Genomic DNA, 6,000 nt, shown 5'->3' with positions numbered 1-6,000 from the left:
TGGCATGCGAGGCTTTATCAGTCAGAGCAGTGAGTATAGGAGTTGGAATGTCATGTTACCGCTGTACAAGACATCCATGAGGCCACATTTACAATTCTGGTCAGCCTGCTGCAGGAAGGTTGTTATTAAACTGGAAAGGGTGCAGAAAAGATTTACAAGGTTGCTGCTGGGATTGGAGAGTTCGAGTGATAAGGAGAGGCTGCATAGCCTGGGACTTGTTTCCTTGGAGCACAAGAGGTTGAGGGGTGACATAGAGGTTTATAAAATCATGAGGGGCATAGATAAGGTTCAAGACAAGTGTCTTCTACCCAGGATGGGGGACATATTTTCAGGTGGAGGAGAAAGATTTTAAAAAGACATGAGGGAAAATGGTTTTTGACAGAGAATGGTTCATGTGTTGAATGAACTTCCAGAGAAAGTGGTGGATGCGGGTGCGGTTAATCATTTACAAGTCATTGGGATAATTATATAAATAGGAAATGCTTGGAGGAATATGAGCCAAGCGCAGGCAGGTGGGACTAGTTCAGTTTGGAATTATGATTGGCATGGACTGGTTGGACTGAAGGGTCTGTTTCCATGCTGTATGAACCCATCACTCAAAGTATTTTCTTCATTGCCCTGCAACATTTTTCTCTCCCAGTCTAATTCTCATAGTCTTAATTGAGGAAGGATGTGATGGCACTGGAGGCAGTTGAGAGGGCATTCACCAGATTGATTTCAGGGATGAAAGGGCTGTCCGACGAGGAGCGGTGGAATAGCTTGGGCTTGTACTAGCTGGAGTTCAGAAGAATGAGGGGGGTAATATGACGGAGGTAAATTAAATAATAAAAGGTATTGGGAAGATGCACATTGAACAGATGCTGCCACTTGTGGGACTGTCTTGAACAAGTGGTCATAGGTAGAGTAAGAAGTCACACCCTATCCATATAACTCATTCCTGGCAATCTCCTGATAAATTTAGATTTAGATTTAGATTACTTACAGTGTGGAAACAGGCCCTTCGGCCCAACAAGTCCACACCGCCCCGCCGAAGCGCAACCCACCCATACCCCTACATCTACCCCTTACCTAACGCTACGGACAATTCAGCATGGCCAATTCACCTGCCCTGCACATCTTTGGACTGTGGGAGGAAACCGGAGCACCCGGAGGAAACCCACGCAGACACGGGGAGAATGTGCAAACTCCACACAGTCAGTCGCCTGAGGCGGGAATTGAACCCGGGACTCTGGCGCTGTGAGGCAACAGTGCTAACCACTGTGCCACCGTGCCGCCCATAAAAATGTCTTCTGAACTTTGTCCAGCTTAATAATATTCCTCCTATAGCAGGGTGACCAGAACCTAGCGCACAGTAATCCAGAAGAGGCCTCACCCTCATCTGTGCAACCTCAACATGACATCCCAACTCCTGTACTCAAAAGGTCTGAGCAATGAAGGGAAGATGAGGTGAGGCTGGGTCAGTAAAGGATAAAGTGAGGACTGCAGATGCTGGAGATCAGAGTTGAAAATGTGTTGCTGGAAAAGCGCAGCAGGTCAGGCAGCATCCAAGGAACAGGAGAATCGACGTTTCGGGCATAAGCCCTTCTTCAGGAATCATTCCTGAAGAAGGGCTGATGCCCGAAACGTCGATTCTCCTGTTCCTTGGATGCTGCCTGACCTGCTGCACTTTTCCAGCAACACATTTTCAACTCAGTAAAGGATATACAAGGCTGAGGTGGACAGATTTTTTTAATCAGCAATGGGCGTTAAGGGTAAAAGCAGGAAGGTGGAGTTGAGGATTAGTAGATTAGCCATGATCCTCATTGAATATCAGGGTGGAATCAATGGGCTGAATGGCTCACTTCTGCTCCTTTGTCTTCTGGTCATCTCAACTGGGCAATTGCTTATTGACTTGAAAGTACAAGTACTCCTGTCCCAAAACCAGCTGGAGGTACCAAACTTTTTGTCACACAGATTAGGTTGAAAATAGAGGGGATTTTCTGTTTCGTAAATACATTGCACAATGTTCTATGTCATGTGATATATCATTCGAGGGATGGAAACACTGAATGACGTCTGCCTCTTCCTAATCCATACGCCAGTCAATGAATTGGTGAATCCTGGTTTTATTTCAGGGATCTCCAAACCTGTGAACAACAGCGAAGCAAGCAGTGTCCTTGGTAAACCAATATCATTTTTCCAGCCAGCTAAAGTGAGTGAAGGCTAGCTGAATTATGTTAAATAAAGTGTGTTATATAAATCTCTTGGAGTGGGGCCGACGTGATTGGCAGGGAAAAAATTTATAGGTGACAGTGGGTACTGCAGATGCTGGATATTAGAGTCAAGATTAGAGTTGTGCTGGAAAAGCACAGCAGAGTAGGCAGCATCCGAGAAGCACGAAAATTGATGTTTTGGGCTGAAGCCCTTCATCAGGAATTGTGCTCCATCATTACTGTCCTGACTGAGACTAGACTTGTGATGCTCAATGCACTCTTTTCAAGGCCCATACACCAATGCAGCTGCCAATATATATCAGGTTGTCCCTGGGATATGCTCTCCGGTGACAGACTCCTGCTTGATCCTGCCAAAACAAGTCAACGTGATTAACTCACAAAGCACTAATAACTCATGCAGGATCTGCAAGTGTAGTGTGCAACACTTTTACAAACATCTATGCAGCTAAAAGCACTGTTTTGTCTTTGAACAGACTCTTTATCCATGGGGCGTACAAGGTCTGCAATATCTGGGCAGAACTATCCACAAAGTCATTGTTTCACTTGGTTACAGTTGTTTCTGCCAGAGGTCACTAGCACCAGCCCCTCTCTGTCCAACAGACTGTCCCTTTCATTCAGAAAGTTGTCTGAATAAATTACAGATTGAATTCTACCTTGTGATTTTTGTTTTCTGTGTGTAAATATTGGAATCATCTTGTGGGTCTTTTTCACACTGCCATTTCCATGTGATTAACTTGTAAATAAATATAGTGCTTTTAGCCTGAAAATAATGTGTGTGATGTTGGCCAACTTACGAGGGTAAACCAAATAGGGGCTGATGTTGTGGTCTCTGCTGAGCAGTTCCACTGAGGCCAGTTCTTCATCAAGGGAATTCACAGCACACTATTCCCATTCCCATCACTGTATAGAATGACTAAGTTTCTCCTGATTTCCCCACTGGGATTCTTGATGACAAGGTTACATTGATGTCCTTTGGATCTTCTCTTCCTTACTGTAAGACATATCTCTGCACGCAGTCAATTCCAAACTGTGGTTTTCTAATCCTTTCAAATGGATGGGGGCACATTTTAGTTTTTTCTTCTCACTTGGTGGGAGGCAAGGGGGAAGGAAAGGTGATGTGCAAATTTCACGCCTCCTTTCTACCCCTTCCCCCCCCCACCATTGCTGGTGCAATCCTCACTTCCCATTCCACCAACATGGACACTCTTCTGTCCCAGTCCCCCAATATCTTTGAAGAGATCGTTTAAAACAAATCAGAAAGCTAAGGTAATGAGACTGCTGTGCGTGGGTGCCCTGACCTCTGAACCAGGAGACCTGAGTTCAAGATCCACAGACTCCAGAGATTGCATGATAGCATCTCTGAACATGTTGCTTAGGAAACAAAAAGGTGCATTAGGAGATCTTTCAGTCTGAGAATAATATACCAAAGTAAGCACATCTCCTGAAGCCTGCTTGATGTTGCGGCTGTTAGCTGGGTTAATAGGTATCTACTAATTGCTCCTCTCCATCTGGATCATACCCTGTCCCCATTTAAAGCCCTTTAGTCACGCAATTGATGTTGAGGCATTTTAGATAGTGGGGTGGTGCCGATAGGTTGGGTCATCATTGACATGGGAGATACAAGAGCAGTTAACTGTCAATCTTTAATCTCATAGTCAGAAAGCAGATTCTGATTTGTCACGATGCTGCCAAGGGCGTGCAGCAGAGGTCTTTCAGAAGAGGTGCAACGTGTCCACAAATTACTCCTTTCCTACATAAAACTGAGCCTCGTGCTTAAATGTAGCTTCCTGAACAGGCAATGCATCTCTCTACAAACCTCGCTGATCTGACATTTGTTTCAGTTGTAAGCTTTAGCAGAGTCTGGACTGTTTAATAAATGATAGCCAATCACAGATTCACATTAAATGTGGAACCTTCTTCAAGTCTGTTTCTTGTGTTGCAGCCCTGATGAGTACAAGACAAAAAGCTTCTTGTCGCCTTTTAACGTTATTTAAACCTACACTAACGAGCATTTAATTTTGTTATTAACGTAACACCATCAGCTCTTTCTAGTTCCATTTCTTCTCATGGCTGATCATTCAACTCAGTCCCCTGTTCCGGATTTCTCCTCCATCCCCTTTGATCCCTTTAGCCTTAAGAACTGCAGTATATTCTCAAAATAAAATCTAAAAATTTTGATTTTTATGTAAGGTTAAATTTATGGGGTTGACCACTACATGGATGCTACTTCTGAGAGAATGAAATTCATCTACTGTCCAAAATACCGTATCCTGAGCAGAAGCCTTCCTTCTGCCGATTTCTGATTACAAACTGGCAAAACTGTAATATCTTATCTTCTAGCTCAGCAGGCAGCGATTCTGCAAGCTTAGTTCTCTGCCGAAGTGCTAAGTCATACCTTCTGATATGTTGTGGTCTCTGCTGAGCAGTACCACTGAGGCCCGCCTTCATCGAGAGAATTCACAGCATTCTGTTCACTTCAGTTCAGAGAGTAGAGCTGCACTCTTCAGAATAGCGTAGAAACAGGCCATTCGGCGCAACTAATTCATCCCATCTAGATCTACCTTCCTAACCCTCGACTCGTTTCACCCTCATGTGCTGGTCAGTTTTCCCAGAAAACGCATCCAGCTGTTTTCCTTCCATCACTTCTGTGCGAACCTTGTGAACCATCCAGAACTTGCCTTAAAATCTGAAATTGCATCCTTCTTTCATTCATTTCGTGCATGGATTCAGATGGCTTCACGACTAACACGTTTTGATGATTTTCAAGGATCCACTCTGCAACTTTTTTCCCCCAGTTGTGGTGTCTTGCGAGGTTTATCTCTGTTGGCAAACTTGCGTTTTAGCATTTTCTGAAGTTGGTTCGATATCCTTCTCCACCCTAACCTTTAACATCATCTAGGTATATGACGTAATTCCATGAAAGCTACGGAGACCTGAGCTCAGCTGAAATGCAGACAAAGGGAGGTTTGTCACCTGACTCTGACTTGATGTGGTTTGAGCTTGTGTCAAATTGGTGTGAACTGTACATCAAAACTCACAATAGCACAAAAACTTTAATTTCTTGATCATAACATTTATGTACAGGATAATACCTTAACTCCGAAATGTTGATCTGTTATCTGTTAGGGTTGACCTTTACAAAAAATATATGGAAAATTCCAGACTTTTTGGCCAGAAAGAGGAGGTTGACTTTTACTCGAATATATACACTATATCAATCTCCTTATTGAAAACATTCAATGTTTTGGCCTCAATCACTTTTTGTGGCAGAGAATTCCACAGGCTCTCCACTCTCTGGGTGAAGACATTCCTCCTCATCTCAGTCCTACCCAGTCTTCTTTAGACTGTGACTCCCTGGTTCCGGACTGTCTGGTCATCAGGAACATCAGGTCATTTACCCCTGACTAGTCCTGTTAGAACTTTATAGGTTCATATGAGATTCCCTCTTCATTCTTCAAAACTCCGGCAAATATAATCCGAACCGAGCCAATCTCTCTTCATACATGCTACTGTCCTGCTATCCCAGAAATCATCTGGTTTCCTCTTCATTTCAGTCCCTCTATAGACAGATCATATCTTCCTCAGATAAGGAGACCACAACTACACACAGTACACAAGGTGAAGTCTCACCAAAGCCCTGTACAATTCCAGCAATACATCCCTGTTACTGTATTGATGATATAATGATAGCCCCTTTAGAAAGTGCTTTGCTGATCCCAAAGCATTTGGGGATGCCCTGAAGTCATAAAAGATGTTGAAAAGAACATGCAATTTAAACAATAATCTT

Source organism: Chiloscyllium punctatum, chromosome 21 (assembly GCF_047496795.1).
Source record: "Chiloscyllium punctatum isolate Juve2018m chromosome 21, sChiPun1.3, whole genome shotgun sequence".
In the NCBI taxonomy this organism is placed as follows: Eukaryota; Metazoa; Chordata; class Chondrichthyes; order Orectolobiformes; family Hemiscylliidae; genus Chiloscyllium; species Chiloscyllium punctatum.
Note: the sequence above shows the minus strand (reverse complement) of the source record.